The sequence below is a fragment of the Spermophilus citellus genome (genome assembly GCF_964194105.1).
Source record: "Spermophilus citellus genome assembly, chromosome: 11".
Taxonomy (NCBI): Eukaryota; Metazoa; Chordata; class Mammalia; order Rodentia; family Sciuridae; genus Spermophilus; species Spermophilus citellus.
In genome coordinates, this window is record NC_138192.1 from 48,830,934 (window position 1) to 48,855,381 (window position 24,448).

The 24,448-nt window shown below is 35.5% G+C and overlaps 1 protein-coding gene across 1 annotated transcript in view; it reads left to right on the forward strand.

Annotated features, from left to right (window-relative positions):
• Positions 1–16,882: 16,882 nt before the first annotated feature.
• ARHGAP15 (Rho GTPase activating protein 15) overlaps positions 16,883–24,448 on the forward strand; it is a 616,251-nt gene continuing 608,685 nt past the window's right edge. The window contains exon 1 of the mRNA XM_081262361.1: positions 16,883–16,916. The gene's annotated coding sequence lies outside the window, so the exon portion shown is untranslated. The remainder of the gene's footprint in view (positions 16,917–24,448) is intronic.

The window sequence follows — 24,448 nt, forward strand, 5'->3', positions numbered from 1 at the left end:
GGATCCCCCCACCACCACCACCAAAACGCTCCCAGAAAATGTCTGAACCAGGGAGACAGAAACAGGCACAAAGAAAAGTTTTCCTGGACTCTTCAGGTTGTGGATCCCAAGGGAAAAGGCTACCCCTATTGCGGGCACTGCAAGGGTCCCCCAGGAGCTTCTGCACTCCAGGGCAGGTACCTGGTATCTCATATTCTTGGCAGTGAAGGTGAGGTTGGTGGAGGTTTTAATTCCTGTGATGTAAAAGTGGATTTTACCAGAGGCCCTAGAGATCCAGATATCCTGTAGAGACCTAGGGATCCACATCCCTCCTCCAGTAGCAGGCGTGGGAGAGTTCTCAAACACCCACCTAGAGAATTCCATCTAGGGTAAACCCCAATTACTAGAATCTCAAGTTTAGAACTCTGCAACACCCCACACAAAAACACAGCTTGTCAAGGTCCAAATTGTGCTATTTCACTGTATGCTGGGAGACTGGAAGCCAGAGATCTGCTACGACCAGCTTTGCCTTCCAGTCAAAAAGGCTGGCAGTCAAGAGAGGAACACAAAGACATTGGACTTAACAACCCCCAGCCCTTGACCTAAGGGTTAGAAAGCCCAAAACAAATACCAAGAATGAAAATCCATCCCTGCTAACAGTTTTCACTATCTCAGCAAAATTAAGTCCTTTATTTTCTCAGCAAGATTTTTCTTTTCTCTTTTATTTATTTATATATTTTCTTTCTTCATTTCCTTTTCCTTTTCTTCATACTCACAGTTTTATTTATTTTTTTAAATTTAACTGTTTCACTTTTTTTTCAAACACCAATTCATTGTGTTGTATTACTTTTTACTTTTTTCCACGATTTATGATTTTGTGTGCACTTATGTGTGTGTGTGTGTGTGTGTGTGTGTGTGTGCGTGCGTGTATGTGCATGTGTGCACCACGCACTTGCCGGTGTGTATGTACTCACTACAGGGATGGGTTTGAAAAATATACATACATTCAAATAATTTTACTTTCACATTAACTGCTTCCTTCTACACCTGTTATTACTTAGCCTCAATTTGTCTTAGGTGGGGTTCAATTTTATGTGAGTTTGAGCTGTCTTGATCTTACAATCCATACCTTCTGTCTTTTTCTTCCCTCTGCTTAAATCACTCTTTTCCCCCACTAACACACCAATTTTTTCTGTTTTCACATCTTTCTATATTTTGTTGCTTTCTGTAAATCTTTTATTCCTTCTTCAAACACTTTTTTTTTTTTTTAATATTTCAAATTTTCTCTCACCTTACTGTTACCGCTGTTGACCGGTGATGAGTCCTTGCTTCCCCGATGTTGAAGAATAACACCAAAGAAGCACGCCGAGGCAAGGTCAGAGTAGAAATTAGAAGTTTATTAAAGGACGGCAGAAAAGACTTCTCCCAGAGGAAGAAGGGGACCCAAGAGGTGGAATCCAGTTGGCGGGCAAATGTGTTCCCCTTTTTATAGGTTTGGTGATGAAATGTAGGTTGGAGAGCCCGAGGGGTGGGACACAGGTGGACCAAAAGGGCAGGGAGGACTTTTGGGATGGGCTTATCACTCCTCTGGGATGGGCTATCTCCAAATCTGTTGGGGGCTGTTCATTAATACTTCTTTGAGGTGGACCTTGGCCTAGGGCCTTTTCGGGACTTTGTCAACATTCCATGAATTGTCCTGTGTTTTCCCTGAGTCATTCCCAGCATGGCATCCATTTTAGATTTCACTCGGTATTAGACCCGATTTACCTAACTACACTGACTACCTAACTTTAAATCTGGCTTCATTACCACCATATTTTTTGATGCTTAAGAAACTTTAAGTCCACTAAATAATAGAATTATATAGTTTATGTAATTCATACCCTATACATGTTGTTGTGATTAGTAATATAGTGGATAACATAGTAGACACTTGATGTTAAAAACCTGATCAAGTCCACAATTTTGTATTGCTGGTAGTGATGTTAAATGCTGACACCCACCATTTCTATATATGTGGCAATCATTGTTACAGATAACAAAGTAGTCACTGGACATTTATCTCACAACGATGCATTTGTGGCTGACATTAGTGCTACTCCTGGCTACCCCCACCACTCCCACCAAGAGGGGCTAAAAGTGATTAGAACACTTCAAGACTACAGAGTACAGATACTATTTCCAATAATCACTCACAACTCAGCCAAAGAATAGCAAATCTCACCCCACACACAGGAATCCATCTGAATTGATGGAGAAATCCAAGACCTCTGAAAACATGAGGAAACAGGCAAGCCCTCACCCCATTCACAATCCCCCAAGAAAAGAACCCAGTGAGTGTAAGGTGTACAAAATTCCAGAGAAAGATTATAAAAAAATGATTATTTAAATGTTCAGTGGACTAAAAGAGGATCTAAGGAATGAATTAAGAGAGCAAATACAGACGATGATTGACCACTTCATTAAAGAAATAGAAATATTGAAAACAAACCAACCTGAACTCTTAGAAATGAGACACAACCAATTAAATTAAAAATTTATGTGAAAGGCTTGAAGCCAGAATTAGGCAGATAGGCAAGGGTCCCAGAAAATGGAAGAATTGAAATGTTAATTACTTCAGAGCCCTTCCTCCACCCTAATCAAGATAACCTGCCCCTGCTCCAACCTGTTGCTAAGGTAACCTGTCTTGGGTATTGTCTCTCCCTACAGGGAGTTGTTAATTACACCTACTTCCTACCCAGACCACTCCAACTTGGCCTCCCTAGCCCATCTGCTTCTCACCTTTTGGCCATCCCACTAAGCATCTCCCAGGCCTATGCAGGAAGGAGAGAGAGCAGAACAAAGGAACTCTTGGACATATGAAAAGACAAAACACCTTAACTTCTAGGGATACCAGGATACCAGCTATGGCCCCCTTCTCCCTCCTGGGAGAAGTCTGTGTTACCCCTTTTTAAATAAACCCTGCTTTATATGCTTGCCTCGGTGTGCTTCTCTAATGTTCAGACTTCAACATATAAGGGAGCAGAATAATCAGTGGTATCAGCATCACTAACAGATTAGATTATATAGAAAATAGGATGTTAGCCCTTGAAGACAGAACTTTAGGCTTTGAGGACACAGTATATACACTTGAATACACAGAATGCAATAAATGGGAAATAAAGAACATGATCAGAATATACAGAACTCTGAGACAACATCAAGAGATGAAACCCAAGAATCATTGGGATAGAAGAATCACTATATCAGAATGAAGACAGATGTCCACATACAGGAAGCAGAGAGGACCCCAAATAGACATGATCAGAAGATAAGTTCTCCAAGATACGTCATAATCAAAATATCTAACATAGAAAATAAGGAAAAAAAAAAAAAGAAAATAAGGAAAAATATTAAAAGTTATAAGAGAAAAACATCAGATCACATTAGAGGCAAAATAATAGGGCTCACTGCTTTCCAATTCAGACACTGAAAGCAACAAGAGCCTGAAATGATATGTGAAGCTCTAAACAAAAACAGTTGCCAACCAAGATTGCTATACCCAGCAAAGCTCTTCATATTTGACTGGGGAAATAACAAGAATAAACTAAAAAAAAAAATTATGTCAACCGAGTCAGCACTACAAAGAATTCTCAAAGACAAACCACACATAGAGGAACCCAAAAATAAATCCAAACTCCCAATTAGATGAAGATCAATACCAGACTAATCATCTAAATGAGTATCAAGACAGAATTCAACATAAGATCTTCTTCTACTTCTCTTTTTAGGGTTCTGTAGTTTTCATTGTATAAATCGTTCACCTCTTTTGTTAGGTTGATTCCCAAGTATTTTATTTTTTTGAGGATATTGTGAATGGAGTGTTTTTCCTCATTTCCGTTTCAGAAGTTTTGTTGCTGATATACAGAAATGCCTTTGATTTATGCGTGTTGATTTTATATCCTGCCACTTTGCTGAATTCATTTATTAGTTCTAGTAGTTTTTTTGTAGACCCTTTTGGGTCTTCTAGGTATAGAATCATGTCGTCTGCAAATAGTGATAATTTAAGTTCTTCTTTTCCTATTTTTATGCCTTTAATTTCTTTCGTCTGTCTAATTGCTGGAAGAACTAACATCATCAAAATGGCGATATTACCAAAAGCTCTCTATAGGTTTAATGCAATGCCAATCAAAATCCCAACGGCATTTCTTGTAGAAATAGATAAAGCAATCGTGAAATTCATATGGAAAAATAAAAGACCCAGAATAGCAAAAGCAAATCTAAGCAGGAAGTGTGAATCAGGCGGTATAGCGATACCAGATTTCAAACTATATTACAGAGCAATAGTAACAAAAACAGCATGGTACTGGTACCAAAACAGGTGGGTGGACCAATGGTACAGAATAGAGGACACAGAGACTAATCCACAAAGTTACAACTATCTTATATTTGATAAAGGGGCTAAAAGCATGCAATGGAGGAAGGATAGCATCTTCAACAAATGGTGTTGGGAAAACTGGAAATCCATATGCAACAAAATGAAACTGAATCCCCTCCTCTCGCCATGCACAAAAGTTAACTCAAAGTGGATCAAGGAGCTAGATATCAAATCAGAGACTCTGCGTCTGATAGAAGAAAAAGTTGGCTCTGATCTACATATTGTGGGGTTGGGCTCCAAATTCCTTAATAGGACACCCATAGCACAAGAGTTAATAACAAGAATCAACAAATGGGACTTACTTAAACTGAAAAGTTTTTTCTCAGCAAGAGAAACAATAAGAGAGGTAAATAGGGAGCCTACATCATGGGAACAAATTTTTACTCCTCACACTTCAGATAGAGCCCTAATATCCAGAGTATACAAAGAACTCAAAAAATTAGACAATAAGACAACAAATAACCCAATCAACAAATGGGCCAAGGACCTGAACAGACACTTCTCAGAGGAGGACATACAATCAATCAAGAAGTACATGAAAAAATGCTCACCATCTCTAGCAGTCAGAGAAATGCAAATCAAAACCACCCTAAGATACCATCTCACTCCAGTAAGATTGGCATCCATTATGAAGTCAAACAACAACAAGTGCTGGTGAGGATGTGGGGAAAAGGGTACACTTGTAAATTGCTGGTGGGACTGCAAACTGGTGCGGCCAATTTGGAAAGCAGTATGGAGATTCCTGGGAAAGCTGGGAATGGAATTTGACCCAGCTATTGCCCTTCTCGGACTATTCCCTGAAGACCTTAAAAGAGCGTACTACAGGGATACTGCCACATCGATGTTCATAGCAGCACAATTCACAATTGCTAGACTGTGGAACCAACCCAGATGCCCTTCAATAGATGAATGGATAAAAAAATGTGGCATTTATACACCATGGAGTATTACGCAGCACTAAAAAATGACAAAATCATGGAATTTGCAGGGAAATAGATGGCACTAGAGCAGATTATGCTTAGTGAAGCTAGCCAATCCCTAAAAAAACAAATACCATATGTCTTCTTTGATATAATGAGAGCAACTGAGAACAGAGCAGGGAGGAAAAGCAGGAAGAAAAGATTAACATTAAACAGAGACATGAGGTGGGAGGGAAAGGGAGAGAAAAGGGAAATTGCATGGAAATTGAGGGAGACCCTCATTGTTATACAAAATTACATATAAGAGGTTGTGAGGGGAATAGGAAAATAAACAAGGAGAGAAATGAATTACAGTAGATGGGGTAGAGAGAGAAGATGGGAGGGGAGGGGAGGGGAGGGAGGAGTACAGGATAGGAAAGGTAGCAGAATACAACAATTACTATTAGGGCATTATGTAAAAATGTGGATGTGTAACCGATGTGATTCTGGAATCTGTATTTGGGGTAAAAATGGGAGTTCATAACCCACTTGAATCTAATGTATGAAATATGATATGTCAAGAGCTTTGTAATGTTTTGAACAACCAATAAGAAAAAGAAAAAAAATATATTGCATTATGCCAGGCAAAAAAAAAAAAAAAGAATTCAACATAAAAAACAAAATGTCCATAAATCACACACCTATCAATGATAACCCTGAATACAAATCGTCTCAACTCCTCAATTAAAAGATACAGGTTAACAGAATATATCAAAAAAATGAGATTCATCTACATATTGTCTACAAGAGGCTCATCTCATAAGCAAAGACACATACTGAAGATCAAAGAATGGAAAAAAATATTCCATGCAAATAGAGTGTATAAAAATCCAGAGTAGCTATTCTCATATCTGAAAAGTTGATATTAAGCAATCATCATCATCATCATCATCATCATCATCATCATCAAAAGAGACAAAGAAGTATATCACATCCTGATAAAGATAAAAATCCAATGAGAAGATACAATGATAGTAAACATTTATTTATCCCTTAATGTGAGCACACCAATTATATATTTTTAAAAATGCTCCTTGACATTATATCCAAGATAGACCATAATATAATAATATTGGGTGATTTCAACATACCTCTCTCACCATGATAAGTCATGAAAAGTCATGAAAGCATAAAATGAGTAAAGATGTATTCAACCTAAGTACTATTATAAATCAAATGGACCTGATAGACATCTACCACATATTTGACACCCAAACAGCTGAAATTATCTTCTTAGCAGCTTATGGAACCTTTCCCAAAATAAACCATATTCTGTGTCACAGTGTAAGTCTACCAAATACAAAAGAAAAAAAAATCAGTATAATTACGTTTAAACCTATTGGACCATAATGGAATGAAACTAGAAATCAGTAGCAATAAAAATAATAGAAACCACATAAGCACATGGAGAATAAACTGTACTCTTTCAAATGAATAATGGATCAAAGAAGAAATGAGAGAAGAAATCAAAAAATCCTCAGAAACAAATGAAAGCAAAAATACAGCATATGAAAATCTCTGGGAGAGTATGAAAGTAGTACTAAGAGGAAAAATTATTGCAATGAGTGCCTACATTAAAAAAAAAAAAAGATCCCAAATAAGTAAGCTATGGCCTTAGAAAAATGATAAACTAACTCCAAATCAATAGGAGATAGGAAATCATAAAAATCCCAACCAAAATTAATGAAATTGAGAACATGAAACAATATACAAGATCAATGCAGCAAAGAGTTGGTTCTTTAAAAAAGAAAAGTAAGATTGATTTGATGAACCCATAGCCAGTTTATCACCAGAAAGAGAAGACCCGAATAAAATTAGAGATGAAGGAGGAGATATCATCACAGACAATTCTGAAATCCAGAGAATCGTGGGCAACTATTTTGAAAATTTATACTCCAACAAACTGGAAAGTCTAGAAGACATTGATAAATTTCTAGACAGAATATGACCTGTCCAAATTGAATCAGTAAGATATAGACAAACCAAACAGACCAATATCAAGTATTGGAATTGATACAGCAATTAAAAGCCTACCAACAAAGAAAAGCCTAAGAACAGATAGATTCTCAGCTGAGTTCTACCAGAACTTTAAAGAATAACTAGCACCAGTTTTTCTCAAATTATTCTATGACACTGAAAGAGAACAAGCACTTCCAAATACATTTTTTGAAGAGAATATAACCCTGATTGAAAAACCAGATAAAGACACATCTAGGGAAGAAAATATTAACAAACTGCATTAAAAAATACATTAAGAAGATAATACACCATGACTAAGTGGGTTTCATCCCAGAGATGAAAAGGTGGTTCAACATAGGCAAATAAATAAATGTAGTTTATCATGTAAATAGAATTAAGAAGAAGAACCATATAGTTATCTCAGTAGACATAGAAAAGGCCTTTGATAAAAGACAATAACCATTCTTTTTAAAAACATTGGAGAAAATAGAGATAGAAGGGAATTACCTCAACATTATAAAGGCAATACATGACAAACCCAAAGCCAACATCATACTGAATGGAGAAAAACTGAAAGCGTTTTTAATGTAGTTCTCAAAACTCTAGCCATAACAATAAGCCAAAGGAAAGAAATTAAAGGGATACAAATAGGAAAAGAATAAATATATCAAATTATCACTGCTAATGACATGATCCTACATCTTTTTTTTTTTTAAAGAGAGAGTGAGAGAGGAGAGAGAGAGAGAGAGAGAGAGAGAGAGAGAGAGAGAGAGGAGAGAATTTTTAATATTTATTTTTTAGTTCTCGGCGGACACAACATCTTTGTTGGTATGTGGTGCTGAGGATCGAACCCGGGCCGCACGCATGCCAGGCGAGCGCGCTACCGCTTGAGCCACATCTCCAGCCCATGATCCTACATCTTGAAGACCCAAAAAACTCTTCCAGAATACTTCTAGAGCTTATAAATGAATTTAATAAAGTAGCAGGATACAAGATTGACACTTATAAATCAATAGCTTTTCTAGAATCTAACAGTGATTTTGCTGAGAAAGAAACCAGGAAAACCATCCCCTCCATGATATCCTAAAATAATAAAATAAAATACCTGGGAATTAGTCTAAATAAGGTAGTGAAAGTTCTCTGCAATGAAAACTATGGAACACAGAAGAAATAAATTGAAGAATATCTCAGAAAAGACCTCCCATGTTCGTGGATAGGCAGAAATAATATAATCAAAATGACCATGCAACCAAAAGTAATATACAGATTCAATGCAATCCCCATCAAAATACCAATGACAGCACAGTGGATGTGGTGTACACATTTATCCCAGCAGTTTGGGAGGCTGAGGCATTAGGATCATGAGTTCAAACCAGCTTCAGTAAGTTAGCAAGGCACTAAGCAACTCAGCAAGACTCTGTCTTTAAATAAATATACAAAAAAAGGGCTGGGGATGTGGCTCAGTGGTTGAGCATCCCTAGTTCAATCCCAGGTACCCAAAAATAAAATAACATAAAAGACGTTCTTTATAGAATTAGATAAAACAGTCCGTAAGTAATGTAATTAGACCTTTATTTTTCACTCTGCACAAAAGTCAAATCAAACTGAAAGAATTAAAAAAATTAGTTCAGAAATTTTGAAACGGCTAGAAGAAAACAGGGTCAACATTCTATCACATTGGTACAAGCTCCGACTTCCTCAACAAGACACCTAAAGCTCAAGAAATAAAAGCCAAGAATGAATAAGTGGGATACTAGCAAATTAAAAAGCTTCTGCACAGCAAAGGAAATGATTAAAAGAGTTAAAACTGAGCTTATATAATGGGAGGAAATTTTTGCCAGCTACTCCTCTAACAGGGGATTAATATCCAGAATATATAAAGAACTCAAAAAACTCAATGCCAAAACAAACGAATAACCCAATCAATAAATGGGTAAGCCAGATGAAATGGCTCATGCCTGTAATCCCAGCAGCTGGGATGCTGAGGCAGGAAGATTACAAGTTCAAAGCCTGCCTTAGCAAATTAGTTGCCCAAAGCAACTCCGCAAGACCCTGTCTCTAAATAAAATATATTTAAAAAGAGCTGATGATGTTGCCCAGGGGTTATGCACCGCTGCTTTCAATCCCTGGTCCAAAATAAATATTACGGAGAAACCAAATAGAAATTTCTCAAAAGAAGAAACACAAATGGCCAACATGTGTGAAAAAATGTTCAATATCTCTAGCAATCAGGAAAATAAAAATCAAATCTACGCTAAGAGTTCATCTTACTTCAGTTAGAATGGCAATTATCAAGAATATGGATAATAATAAATGCTGGTGAGGATGTGGGGGGAAATGTACACACATACATTGTTGGTGGGACTTCATATTAGCACAACCACTTTGGAAAAGAGTGTAGAGATTCCTCAAAAAATAGGAATGGGACCACCATATTACCCAGCTATTCCATTCCTTGATATTTACCCCAAATAACTAAAACCAGCATACTATACTGATATAGTGAAGCATAATTCACAATAGCCAAATTATGGAATTAACTCAGATGCCCATCAGTAAATGAATGGATCAAGAAAATGTGGTATATATACAAAATGGAATATTACTCAGACATAAAGGAGAATGAAATAATTGCATTTGCTGGCAAATGTATAAAATGGAGAAAATCATACTAAGGGAAATAAGCCGTCTCAGAACATCAAGGGTTGAATGTTTTCTCTCATATGTGGAAGCTAAAGAAAAATAAGCAAAATAAGGCAATGGGGGGAAGGGATTGGATATCATAAAAATATAATGAAGGTCAGTGGAGCAGAAATAGGAGATAGGAGGGAGAAAGGGAAAGGGAAATAAATACAGAATGAACTAACAGAATTATGTTGTAGTATACATATACAAATGTACCAAAGGGAATATCTCCTCTATGTATGCATAAAAATTATCAAATAAATAACTAATTAAATAAAGGAATGAAAGGAAGATCAGTAGAGGAAATGTGGAATAAATATAACAGAATCATTTTATATACATATATATGATAAAAAATAAATATATAAATAAAAGGGGCATGAAGATGGGAGAATAGAGGAGAAGGGATGGAGATCGAAATAAAATTACTTGTATGTATAATTTTGTTCAAAATGAACCAAAATATTACATATAAGACTGTAATAAAAAAAATAATCTTGCCCCCTTTCACCTCAAGGCGCACTATATTGAATTCATGTCTAGCCTCCCTCTAGATCATGATTTTTTTTTTAAGAATCTGTGTTTACTTGCTATATGCTGACTTCTCTTTACTTTCTTCATGACTGTTACTATTCATGGACATATTATTTATTAATAAGCTTTATTTTTAAATTTGTTTACTGTCTGTTTTACCATACCCAATGATACTAATGATCTTAAGAAATTGCAGCCCTGAATGTTGCTGCCATCTAAAATAAATTTATTGTATATATTTGTTGGATCAATGAGGGAATTCCCAGGTGCCTCTAGGGAGCTCCCAGGCCATTATGGTCATATCTGAAATGTTCCCTAAGGTCAGGGTCACGAGTTGAGAAAAGTGGTTTGGATTTGGCATCACAGATTCTCAGTGCAGCATTATTTCACTTTGTCTCCTCTTTCCTCAAACCTCTAAATCTTTGCCCCATTTCTCCTCATTCTAATTCTCATTCTCATCTTCCTGTTTTACTGACAAAATTGTTGCGATCAGAAGGGAGTATCACTGGCTCCTAACATATACCTGCCTGTCTAATGGTATCTTGCCAGTGAACGCTGGTTAATTCCTGTTTCAGTGACTGAGTTGCCAAAACTTCTATCCAAGGACAAGGCTGAAAACACCACCCATCAAAAACTAGATTCCGCTTCCCCGGCCCTTTTTTTTTTTTGGTGCTGGGAATGGAACACAGGGGCTTGTGCATGCAAGGCAAGCACTCTACCAACTGAGCTATATCCTCAGCTCTGGCTTTTTTTTTTTTTTTTTTTTTTTTTTCAATGTATTGAGGATTGAACCCAGGAGCACCTTTCCACTGAGATGCATTCCCAGTCTTTTTTTTTTTTTAATTTTTATTTTGAGCAAGGGCCTTGCTAACTTACTGAAGTTGACCTAAAACTTGCAATTTTCCTTCCTCAGCCTTTCAAGATGTATGCCCCTACATCTGGCCCAAATTGATATCTTCGACCTGGACTCTTTCTTTGACTTCCAGACCTTCATATCTAACTGCATATTGCTTATCTCCACTAAGAGGACAAATAAGCATCTCAAACTTAACATATATTGCATGCAGCCTAATTAGCCCCCAAACACATCATCTGCTTCTCTAAAATCATTTCTGTCTCATGATTTGTCCGTGGCTAATCCAGAGAAATTTCATTGAGTCTCCTTTCAAAATGTATCCAAAATTTGACCATTTCTCCACTCTTTCTGCTGCTGCCACTTTGGTCTAAGTTCCAATAATTTATGCTGCAAATGATTGCAATAGTTGGCCAAATAATCACTTGAATCTACTCATGCCACTTTTTGGTCAATTCTTTATAAAACAGAGTGATCTTGTAAAACCATGAGTCAGATCACCTTCATATTCTCCATTATCACCATATTTTTAATAGACAAAAGGACCCACATGGCCTAGTCATCTACTATTTCTCTGGCATTGTCCCCCGTGCTCAATTCTTGATCACTCCACTGGAGTCACACTGAACTCCCTGTAGTTATACAATCATGCCAGTACTCATCCACAGCTTTTGTGCTTGGTATTCCCTCTGCCTGGAGATGTGTCCCCCACTGCTAGATTCACATGACAAACAAGTTTATAATTTTGTACTTCCTCAGCTTGCATGTTCCATTTCTCTGCATTCATTTTGGTAATAATTACTATCTTACAGATACTCCAATTATCTCTCTCCTTTTTAACAAATACATAATATATAGGCATTTTCCCATAACCCTTGTACTGGGGATTGAACCCAGGGGTGCTCTACTACTGTGCTACATTGAAGCCCATTTTATATTTTGAGACAGAGTCTCACTAAGTTGCCCAGATTGGCCTCACACTTGTGATCTTCCTGTCTCAGTCTCCCTGGTTGCTGGAATTACAAATGTGCACCACCATATTCAGCAATGTACAGTTTTTAAGACTCTTTGGGATAATATAAAAAATAGCATAAAATGAAAAGAGCAGAAATTATCCCTCACAGCTCAGGGAAGTCCAAGATTTTAGTATCAGCAGATTCTATGTTGGATGGGGTCTTCTTTCTCATGGATGCCTTATGGATGCAGGTTCACATGGTAGAAGGGGTGGGCTAGCTCTCTGGGATCTCTTTAATAATGGCAGTAATCCAACTCAGGAGCCTCTACCTAAATGGCCTGTTCATATCCAAAGTCCCCTTTTCCTCATACCATCACCCTGGAGAGTAGGATTTCAACATAAGAAATTTAGGGGAATGCAAACATTCAATCCATAACAACACTATATCTAAAACTTTCTAATTTCCTAGCATAAGTAAGTGTCTAATAAACAAATTCTTGCCTTCAGATTAAAGCTTTTGCTAATGCTGGGCATCCACTTGGGAGTAGAGCACAGCCCTTCTCCAATGAGAAAAACCCATCTCTGTCTTTCATCTTTTTCACAGGGAACCTACATCTTTCTCAGGGAAGCCAATCCCTCTTCCCTTTTCTACTCTTCTTGAGTGTCTAAATCATATCATCTATCCAGAGGGCCCAGAAACTTCAGTTATTCACCCTAATAATACACAAAAACATACACAATGTAAGTAAATACTTGAGCCACAACAGCCAATAAGTTTACTTGTTGTGATCAAGTAGGGAAAACAACTCAGTTTGAGGAAATTCTTTGGACCATGTATTTGTTCTAGAGGGGTTGCTGGAACATACTGCTTGCCCGCATTTTATTTTGCTAAGTTTTGCCAGTTTCCAATCCCACAAGCAGGGAATAAGAGGGTTTTCTTGCCATACATTCTCATCCAGACTTTTTAACCAGTACAAAAGGATCTGATTGATTTAACTTGTTTTACTGTGATTACTGTAGTTTGTGCATCTCTTAATATACTGGTTGGATATTAGAGCATTTTCCTTTTTGTGAATCATTTATTCAGTTCATTTGCATTTTTCCCAATTAGCCTACCTCTTGTTTTTAATTAATCTTTTGCAAATATAGGTATTATCTTCCAGCTTCTTATTTTTCTGTAATCTTTGTGTACGATGTTATACACTTAACGAAATTATTTAATTACTGGGTAGTCAAATCTTTATATTTTTGCTCAAAGAATACTGTTTATGAAAGTTCCATTTTGCAATTTTTTTTAAGTTTATTATATCAGCCAGAATCAAAGTTTTACCTTCAAAACTTTAGGTTTTAACTCACATTAGGTCCATCTTTGCAAGTGGTCTAATGTTGAGATCCAAGTTTATTTTCCTATGTTTAATGAGTCTGGCTTGCCAACACCATATCGTAAAGCAATCTGTTCTTTTTTATTCATCTTTGATTCCTTCTTTATCATGTATTAAGTTATCAAATAAATATCTTTTTTCTGAGATGCTCCTGAGCTCACATTATTTTTTTTAATACTGTGGTTTTGGAATATGTATCTAATAGAGAAAGTCAACAGTCTTTGCTCTTTTTTCCTTCAAAAAGAACTCAAGTATTCTTAGCTATTATATTGAAATTCTGGAATGAGCTTGTTCATTCTTCAAAAATATCTAGTTGGAATTAAAACTGGGATTTTATTGGACTTTTTTATAGATAATTGGGACAAACTGATATATACCCATTGTTTAATATCTATGAAGATAGCATATTTCTATTTATACTGAGTTTCTTTTAATTTCTTTGATATAGACTTATAATTGAGAAAACTTTTTGAGAACATGATTTTGTATAACTTTCAGGAATCACTCGTACCTGTTAAGTCTAGCACTCTTGTCAGGGAAGAGGCAAAAAGGAATACCAGAAGTGAAACTTTTCTCACTATTATTACTTAGAGTTTTGCTGGAGAACAAGTGGTTAGGAACAGCACAATAATTTACAATAGGGCTCTGAGGTCAGAGCCTTTGGGTTTGATTCTTCACTCTGCTCTTTACTAATTTAGGCAATAAACTAACCTCAGTTTCCTCATGTGTAAAAAAGATTATAATAATATTGACTAGTTCACAAAGATGTTGTGAAGATTAAAGGGCAGAAAAAACATAAAGTCCTTAGTACAATGCTTGGCTTACAGCAAATATTCAATAAACACTGACAACTGTAAAGAGTGAACATACACAGCCACAGGTGTCAAAGCACTAACCCAGAGCCTGCATCATAGAGAGTATCTTGTTTTCTGGAGATCAAACCCAAGTACATCATTGCCTAAAGTGGCTTACCTCCCACGCTGTGGACAAAGTATACTTTTTCTACATTTTGTATCTGATATTGGCACCTGTTTAGGAAAAAGGCCTAATTTATATCCCTTGTGAGTCTGACTGTAATTTACAAAGGTTTAAATCCATTAGGACATACTAAATTTTTCTGATGTTCTTTAGATGGCATCTGCACATTCCAGCTCATGCTAATGCAACTGTCTATAATTATTAGTGATGTACAAAATGTTTAAATCTATTTATTATAAAAAAGGCCCTGGAATGGAGGGCCTTTTTCTTCTATCTCTATGTGCCGTTATATGGATAAACAAACTGAATTTTGGAAAACTTAAGTGACCTGACCAAGTTTCAACAGAGTCAGAATTGAGTCTTGAATTCAGATCTCACTTTTACTATCAAGGTCTTTCCATTTTCTCAGTGTTAAGGAACATTCAGTAAAAAGTTTTTGGACTGTAAATATCCTGTAAATAATTATTGATTGTAAATTTAATAATCAATCTGAATGATTTTAAAAAGAATAGTCCTAAATGTGAGGAGACAAATAGCAATTAATAGTTTTAAAAAAATGGGTCCTGGGGCTGGGGATGTGGCTCAAGCAGTAGCGCGCTCGCCTGGCATGCGTGCGGCCCGGGTTCGATCCTCAGCACCACATACCAACAAAGATGTTGTGTCCGCTGAGAACTAAAAAATAATAAATATTAAAAAATTCTCTCTCTCTCCCCTCTCTCACTCTCTCTTAAAAGAAAAAAAATGGGTCCTAGCTGAGTGTGGAGGCCCATGCCTCTAATCCCAGTGACTCAGGAGGCTAAAGCAGGAGGATAGCAAATTTGAGGCCAGCCTCAGCAATTTAGTGAAGCCCTCAGCAACAGCAAGACTCTGTCTCAAAAAAAAATTTTTTTTAAAAAAATTAAAAGGCCTGGGGATGTAGCTCAGTGGTTAAGCATCCCTGGATTCAATCTCTAGTACAAAAAAAAAAAAAAAAAAAAAAAATCCCTAGAGAAATTTAGATAAACTATCAGGGAATGTCATCCTTAACTTGGGTTATATATATCAACTATATTTTCAAAGCTTATCTTTTTATGTGCCAAACATTCCATACCACTGTGTTCTATTATATCACTTTTTAGTCTTAATTCGTTTGTATAACAAGAGAATGGAATATATCTTTTTTTGTCTATTTGGAAGAAAAATTTCCTTTTGTGAATATCCTGCAAATCTCACAAAACCAACCATGCTTGGAAATCCAGGAGCTTATTTCTTGAACTCCATGGCTCAGTAAAGATGCATGTCCTATTGCTATTTCTCATGTCTTGGATTGGTTGAAGTTTGACATAGGAGGGCACATAGCAGTTTACCAAAATGATAGCCTTTAGAACCTTTGTTTTATTTTTCTTTTTAAGTCAGACCACACAAAGAATTATTCATCTAGATCAAAAAATCTTCACACTTTTCAGAACTGCTTAGGAAACTGCCAGGGAGAGCACAGCAGTGTGAGAACCACAGTCAACATATGCCACAGCATGTGCCTCTTGAGCACCTTTCTTCCCTTTAGAGATGCTCAGAGTGGTGCATGGCTCTGGGCCCTTTCTCAGAAGTTCTAATGCAACCTGCCCACAGCCCCATGAACTTGGTGACTGGAAGGGCTCTTTGTGGGTTCATCCATGAGTGAGACAAAAGCACCAGCTGGGTGAATCAGAAGTGACTTCTTGGTTTCCCAAGTCAATATGCAACACCTCTGGATAGCATTGGAACAGGCTAAGCTCACCGAGCACAGCAGAGACACCCTTTTAAAGCCCTTGCTAGAAGGCAGAGAAAGGGGAAGTTTCCTCAGCATTTAGCAACCTGTTTCTCCCCACTGTTAACCTTTTAATCACACATTTGCCCCATTAACTGAAACTTGATGAAACATACATAAATGTGGAATGTCTTGAAGTCAACAATTGCATTGAAAAATAATGATATTGTTGACTATACAAGGCAATTTCTTCAAATCAAGTAATGATATGATGTGTGTGGTTAACCGGATCAACCCAGGAAGTGGTTTTATTTAAGTTTTGTGCTCACCCCTAACCCCCGCCCTTTTTTTTTTGCAGTACTGAAATTAAGCAGCAGCCAACATAGGCCTACTCTTAAGACATGTGACTTTACTGTTTTCCGTTTTTGTTCAGTCATTAACTGTTAGGAGTTGATGGCAGTTTCAATAAAAAGTCATCACTGAAAAAAGGTAAGTAAGTTTTAAATTTATATTATTCATGGAATTTAAGCTTGAAAAATGTGTGGCAGAGTCTCCTGTATCTTGGTGTGAACATATAAACAGTTTTACAAAATGTTATGCTTTTACCTGTTATTAAAACATTCGCCTGTTTCCTTTGGTGTAGAAAAGCATGTTCTTTTCATATTTGTAACTATCAAATTCTAAAGTCCTTTACCAAAAATATTATACTATGATCATTCACTGAGACTTTAGACTAAAATATTAAATACATAGTACAGTATAGTTGGAAGGTGCTTTTATAAATAACTACTAGAAAAAAACCGTGGGATTATGTATCTTTTGACTGTTTTATAAAAGTCTGTACTATTTAAGATCCACATATGAGAGAGAAAAATGTATTTCATAACAACAATAAACAACATCTTATATTTCAGTGTGAAAGTTACCGGCCTTAAAACATTGTATTAAAGGCAGCACTAAAACCCTTTTAAAAAGGTTCTTAAATATGGACCATATTAAATCACCATTGAATAGCAAGTTTTAGAATACAAAAAATATTCTATCTCATGATGATTGATTTTTTCCCTAAATTTTATTTATGACCTATGGTAAATGTAGGGCAATTTTCTAATTCATAAACAAAACTTTGTGTTTGAAAGAGACGTCACAGCCAATCTCACTGAAGAGCTTACTTCTGGGAAGAGAGGCAAACTAGAGATGTACTTTTGTTTTTAAAAGTAATTATATAATTTCCCTTATTTGAGATATTAAAAATAATGAACCTTAGAAATTTAGAGGATTTGTTAATCATAAAATAGCAAAAATTTTTATTTTTATTGAGTATTTGCTTTTATGAAATATTTTATGTGCTCTATGTGCAGAAACTCTAAATATTGCCAATTTAAAAGGAAAATGCCTCAAATGAATTTGAATATAGATTTTGAAAAGAATTTTAATAAAAGCCCAAGATATAATCCACTCCTCCCTAATATTATTTTTATTGTGCTGTTAGATGGAAGAAATGATGGCACCACAACACTGATATTTTTGTATTATTAAAAAATGGCTATAGGATTGATAAGTCACAACAGTTTCTTTTTTTATTGTCTTCTATTGAAAGACACATATAAATGTTTTTTGACATGGTCAATTTAGTAGGAAATTATTAGGCATACTAGCACACTCCATTTTAAGAACTCTTCAATTGTCAATACTGAAGATAGCTACTTGTTGAGTATTCAAATGCTTATAAAAAAATAGAGATTAGGACATAGTGTCCAACACTGATTTTTATTGCTAGAGTATTAGAAGACCCTGGTAATATGTATTTGCTTTGATATTCTGATTAGAATTTCAATTTGTTGCATTTCCTCACAATGGAAAGCACTATTTGAATCTGTCTTCAATATTGCGGTTCTGAACCTCTGCATCTATAGAAGCTGTATAATTCAGATAATTTTGGTTGATATGTTATTACTTTATTTCATTGTATTATGAAAGAACATCACATGAATAAACACATGTGGTACTTACACATTATAGGAATGAATATCTTGATAATCATCTGACATGAACAAAAAGTCCACAAAGTTCTTAAAACTGTTAATACTTTTAAGAACCAAATTCTTTGTAAAAATAAGTATTTCCTAAAGAAATTATAAAATTAAATATATATATATACACATATATATGTGTGTGTGTATATATATATAATAGGGCATAAAATTAGGGGTAAATTAAATTGCTTGGAATGGATTGTAGAAAGCAATGATTGGGGTAACAGGTAAACTATGATATTTTCTGAATTGTTTTAAATACAAGTGGTAAATAATCTCCTGAGTGTTCAGATGTAATCTTAACCCAATAAGTCCCAAGTTTGTAATTCTATTAATATTTCAGTGACACAGGCTTATTGAAATGGTTTAAAAGTCATAATCTAGAACTTGTATATTATTAAATTAATATTAATTAACACAATAACATTAATATTAGCATATTGATTATCAATATCCTGTAATTTAATATGAATTAATATTATATTATAATACAGTTATATTTTATATAATAATATTTATGTATTATAATTATATATTACATATTATTTTATAGTATATATAATAATTTATATTATATAATTATATTTTATATTATGTACTATATTTAAGTCATTGGTGTTTCATATCTGGACTGATAAGACAAAATGGGTTAAGACTGTCGACATAAATGAGTTACTGTAGATTATTAGATCATAATACTTTTAGATGGTTAAATAGGAACCAAGTTTTGGGGAAATAAAATAATAGAGAACAATTTCAATTGGAAAGTCATTTTAAAGCTGATTTGTTAAAAGAATATCAAGCTTTTGCTAGCATTCAGCAAGACTCAAAAAGGAGAAAGCCTGTCTGTGATATTTGTGTTTGTGCCTGTCTTCAGTGCTCTGTGTAGAGCTGCCTGCACTGTCCCTGGTTTAGAGGGCCACAGCTTTGGTACTTTGACGTGTACACCCAGTTTGCTCCTTCGATTCCACTCCCATTGCCTCTAAAATGCGCTTGTCCCATCTTCCAGCACTTAGGAAATTTGATACAAACAACCCACTCTCACAGAAGGCTGTAGAGCCTTGGCATCCTTGTCAGGCCTTGCCTTATGCTCCCAGTAGAATCTCAACAGTTTCTCTTAACAAACAGGACACAAATTATGGATTAAACTCCAGCATTTTAGTTTCTTTTTTTTTTAATGTTTATTTTTTAGCTGTAGTTGGACGCAATACCTTTATATTATTGATTTATATGTAGTGCTGAGGATCGAACCCACGGCCCTGCACGTGCCAGGCAAGCATTCTACTGCTGAGCCACAATCCCAGCACCCACCCCCACCCCACCCCCAGCATTTTAGTTTCAAGAGAAGACTCTGATGCCATGGCAAATAGTGGAGGAGAGAGATTTTGTGATAGAGTTTGTGTGTGTGTGTGTGTGTGTGTGTGTGTGTGTGTACCAGGGATTGAACTCAGGAGTACTCAACCACTGAGCCACATCCCCAGCCCTATTTAGTATTTTATTTAGAGACAAGGTCTCACTGAGTTTCTTAGTGCCTCGCTTTTGCTGAGGCTGGCTTTGAACTTATGATTGTTTACCTCAGCTCCCAAGCCACTGGGATTACAGGTGTGCAACACCTCACCCAGCTGGTAGAGTGTTTTATCACCATTGGATCTGCCTGTAGTATTTATTTTTTTATTTTATTTTATTTTTTTTTAAAGAGAGAGTGAGAGAGGAGAGCGAGAGAGAGAGAGCGAGAGAGAGAGAGAGAGAATTTTTAATATTTATTTTTTAGTTCTCGGCGGACACAACATCTTTGTTGGTATGTGGTGCTGAGGATCGAACCCGGGCCGCACGCATGCCAGGCGAGCGCGCTACCGCTTGAGCCACATCCCCAGCCCTGCCTGTAGTATTTAAAGAGAGTTGAGAGTGTCTCCACGAAGGACTCAACAGAGAGTTTACATTTCTCTAACATATTCCTGAAGAAATATAAACTTTCATATTGCAGATGAAAAATAATTGCACTACACTTTGAATTTAGATATTTGAATTTTTGATATTATTTTTAGTGTTTAAAATTTTTGGATATTTACACTTTGAAAATATTTAACATTATCAATTATTTTATAGTTTCATTTTTAAAGTCATGTAATACTCTGAATTTAATTCTTTAGATACCAGAAGCATATTTCTATAACTTAAAAATAAGTGATATATGACTAGACTTGGGAATGCATTTGTAAGTGTTCTAAATTTCAGCTTACAGTAGGCTAAAGCTTTTTATTTTCAGGTAATAGAAAATGAATTAAAACTGGCCTAGACAATAACAACGTTTCTTATTTTTGAGAAATCCAAGGATGACAAACTCAGGAATGGCTCACCCAGGAACTCACACAGGTTATCAGGATTAGGTCTCAAATTTTTTTGTTGTTGTTGTTCTTTTGCTTTTCACTGTGCTGTGAATTGTTTTGTCAGAACCTCCCACTGAGTTAACAAGAAGATTTTAGGTTTATGTCAGATACTTTCAGTAAAATGTATCAAAAGAATGCCTTTTCCCATCACCACAGACCCTCAGATTTAGATCTGGTTGGATAAAGTTGAGTCACATGACCAGAGCAGACCAATAGATCTGGACTCAAACACCCCTGGTAACCAGCCTAGGTTACTTGTACTGACAGCACCTGCACCTGTTGCTCAGGAACACTTAGCTGAAAAGAGGGCCTCACAAAGCAGAAATCAAAATGCTTTCCCAGAAGCTGGATTCTCATGGGCAATAGCCACAGAACTGTACTACAGACCCAAATATGATCACAATTAAAAGTATTACCTCCCAACTTCTTTAAATGCTGGGGACAAAAATACATTATTAGTTTAAAGGTAGGTCAGAAAAATACAACTGTTTCAATTAAAATGAAATAAAAATATTTTTCAATAGCTACTCCATAATTGAAAACCTCTTAAAATATTTGTCTTCCGAAAGTTTATAATCTTAAATAGGAAAATTATACTAATTATTATAATAAAGGTAAAATATAACAAGTACCATAGAAAGATGCAAATAATCTTCTATTAGGGTTCAAAAAGTTACATGTTTGTATTCCTGTTATTTACCAGCCCATAATCTAGACAGCTCTTTGGGCATTGTATCATTTGAGAATATCCTGTTGGGTAATTCAGGACAGTTTTGGAGGAAGCTTGGGTTAATTTTCAGAAAAATCTATCCCAAATGAGAGGAAGAAAATGTGTCAGAGTAAAAAACATGGAGTGTCAGAGAAGTCTGAAGAAAAGTTAAAGGAAAGTATGGTAATGGATGTAAGGCCAGATAGATGGTTTGAGGTCACGATAGAATCAACCTGCTGAGCAATTCTGACTCAAGGTTATAAGTAGAAACAGTGTTTTTAAGCAGAAGGTATATGTAATTGTATGTTCACACTTTCATATTATGGTAGCTTACCTTGCACCAGGATTTATTTACTTCTTCTGCCAACCCTATTGCTAAGTTCCACACTCTTCCTGTTGCTCCGTAGAAATGGCTATACTTCATGAAGGGGGGGTGTTCTTATCAGGACAGCCCCTGACTTTCCTGCCTGCAGCCTGAGATGCTTGTCCTGACTGTAGTTGTAACGATGTTTTCCTTTTTAGGAATGCCTTTTGTTTGTTTTTAATTTGAAAATAGGTGATATAATGAAATGATTAAAAATGAAAATTAAATTTATAAATAAAACTTTCAGAGAAAATCTTTCTCATATTTTCCTTTTTTATCTATCGTATTCACTCCCAAATTAATCCAAAAGGCAATAACTTCTCACTTTTTTTATCCTCCACTCTGTCTTCATGCAAAGGGCACGTATATGTGTTTATATATTTTTATGTATATGTACATGTGTGTCCTCCTTTAATACAGTAAAGGTAGCATGTCTACATTCACTTCTCCACTTTGATTTTTTCTTCTTAGCAATACAGCTTGAAATATTCTCATAGCAAAAATAAAAAACTATCTAATGCTCTTTTGACACTTCTACAAAATATGTTATGTGGCTGTATCATACTTAATTTAATCAGTATAGTTGTAGTCATAAGAATTTTCAGGTTTTTTTGTTAATATAATGAATATCTTCATATAATTATGTACATATGAAAACATATGAATAGGATAAATTCCCAGCAATGCTATTCATGAGACGGGATAGAATTATTTTGATGGTTGTCGCCAGACTATTTTTCATGTTAGTTTTAGCCTTTTGAACTTCCACCAGCACTCGATGAAAAAGCTGGTAGAAGCTCAATAGTTTTTTCAACAGATTGGGTTGCCAAATTCTTCAGGTTTTATTAATTTGCAGAAAATTGTATCTTAATACAATTATATTTGGTATTTCTGCTGTTATACCTGAGGTTGGTTTTATTTTTAAGAGATTAAAGGTGTTATTATTTTCCTCATAACAATGGATTCTGTCTTTACTTCATAACTGAGGACCAAAACATTAATGAAGTTTAAGACTTGGAGTGAGATGTCAAAGAATGTAAGGAAATAGGGATAGCATATGCAAAATAGTCCTTTTCTAAAGATTGAAACAGGCAGTATCTAAAAGGAGGGATGCAATACGAATATGCAAGTGAAGGAGGAGAATAAAATAATGCAAATAAAATGAATAAATCCAGAAACCCAACAGGTCTCAGAGGAGACTAAGACAGATGGGTGTAATCACTAGCTAAGGAGATAAATAACCTTAAACAGAAGGAAGAGCACTTTAATGAGTGTGAATATAGATGAATTAGATGTAGATAAGATGAAATTTGGAGAGGAAGTTGAGGGAATTCATGCTTCATAGTTTCTATCTTCACTGAAATAGTTGGAAAGTTCATCTGGTGACAGTATTTCCTAAAAGCCAGAAACTGGCCTTGTCAATAACATACAATACAATCGTGGGTTTTAAAAAAGATTGTTTTTCTCTTTAAGTGGGCATTAGCCCAATTAAATTCAACTCCATAAATAATTTTGAACTTCAATAAAGTATACTGTATAGTGTTGAGAATTACTTTATGTTCACAGAAGATCAGGGACACAAAGAATTAGGCATATTGTCCAGTCAGTGGAAAAAAAACAATTTTTTTTTTCTGTTTTCGTGATACTGGGAATTGAACCCAGAGCCTTCTGCATGCTAGGCAAGAGCTCTGCCAATGGAAAAAAATTCTATGTAACCAAGAAATACACAGCAAAAGAATTCAAATATGAATCTGTGCTTATAAATCAATTTCCACAGAAATGTTATAGCACAAAATCCCAAAGGTCTTCATTTTGCCAAATCTAATGACCACTTGTACATCTTCACATTATCCACTGTGCTGCTTACAAATGTAACCTATCTGGATGATCTTTCTCTGTCTCTTTTGCTAACTCTTCCTCTCATCCAGCCCCCTAAATGCTGAACTTTCCTGAGGTCAATTGTCAGGCAGAAATGATCTTAACTGGTAGCAGAAATGATCTTAACTCTTCCTGTAACTTTATTTCTATGTGATCTTATTTAGTTTCACACTAAATACTATCTATAAACTAATTAAATCTCAAGCTCCAACCTTTCTCAGCTCTAAAACTGTACATACAACTGCTTGATCATCATCTCTACTTGAATGTCTACGAGAAGTCAAAATAAGTGTATTTAAGAGAAAATAAGTTCATTACTGTCCACCTGCCTCTCTACCCAGCCTGATTCTTTACTTTTTTTTTTTTTTTTTTCCTCTACTTCAGTTCATGTTACCTCTAGTCATCAGTCCTTTCAGGACTATCCTAAGAATTATACTTGATTCTACTCTTTCCTTCCCTTTCTATGGTCTAATCTCTACCCAATTTAGTAGCAATAAGAATATATAGCAAAATACAGCATTAGCCTCCATTATTCTGTGTACTTATCTTCTCAATAATGGGTTTTGCTAAGTTGTACCTTTTTTGTTTCAGAATTTAAAATTATTTTAATTTTCTTTGTTGGTACAATGACTTTCCCCTAAAACTTG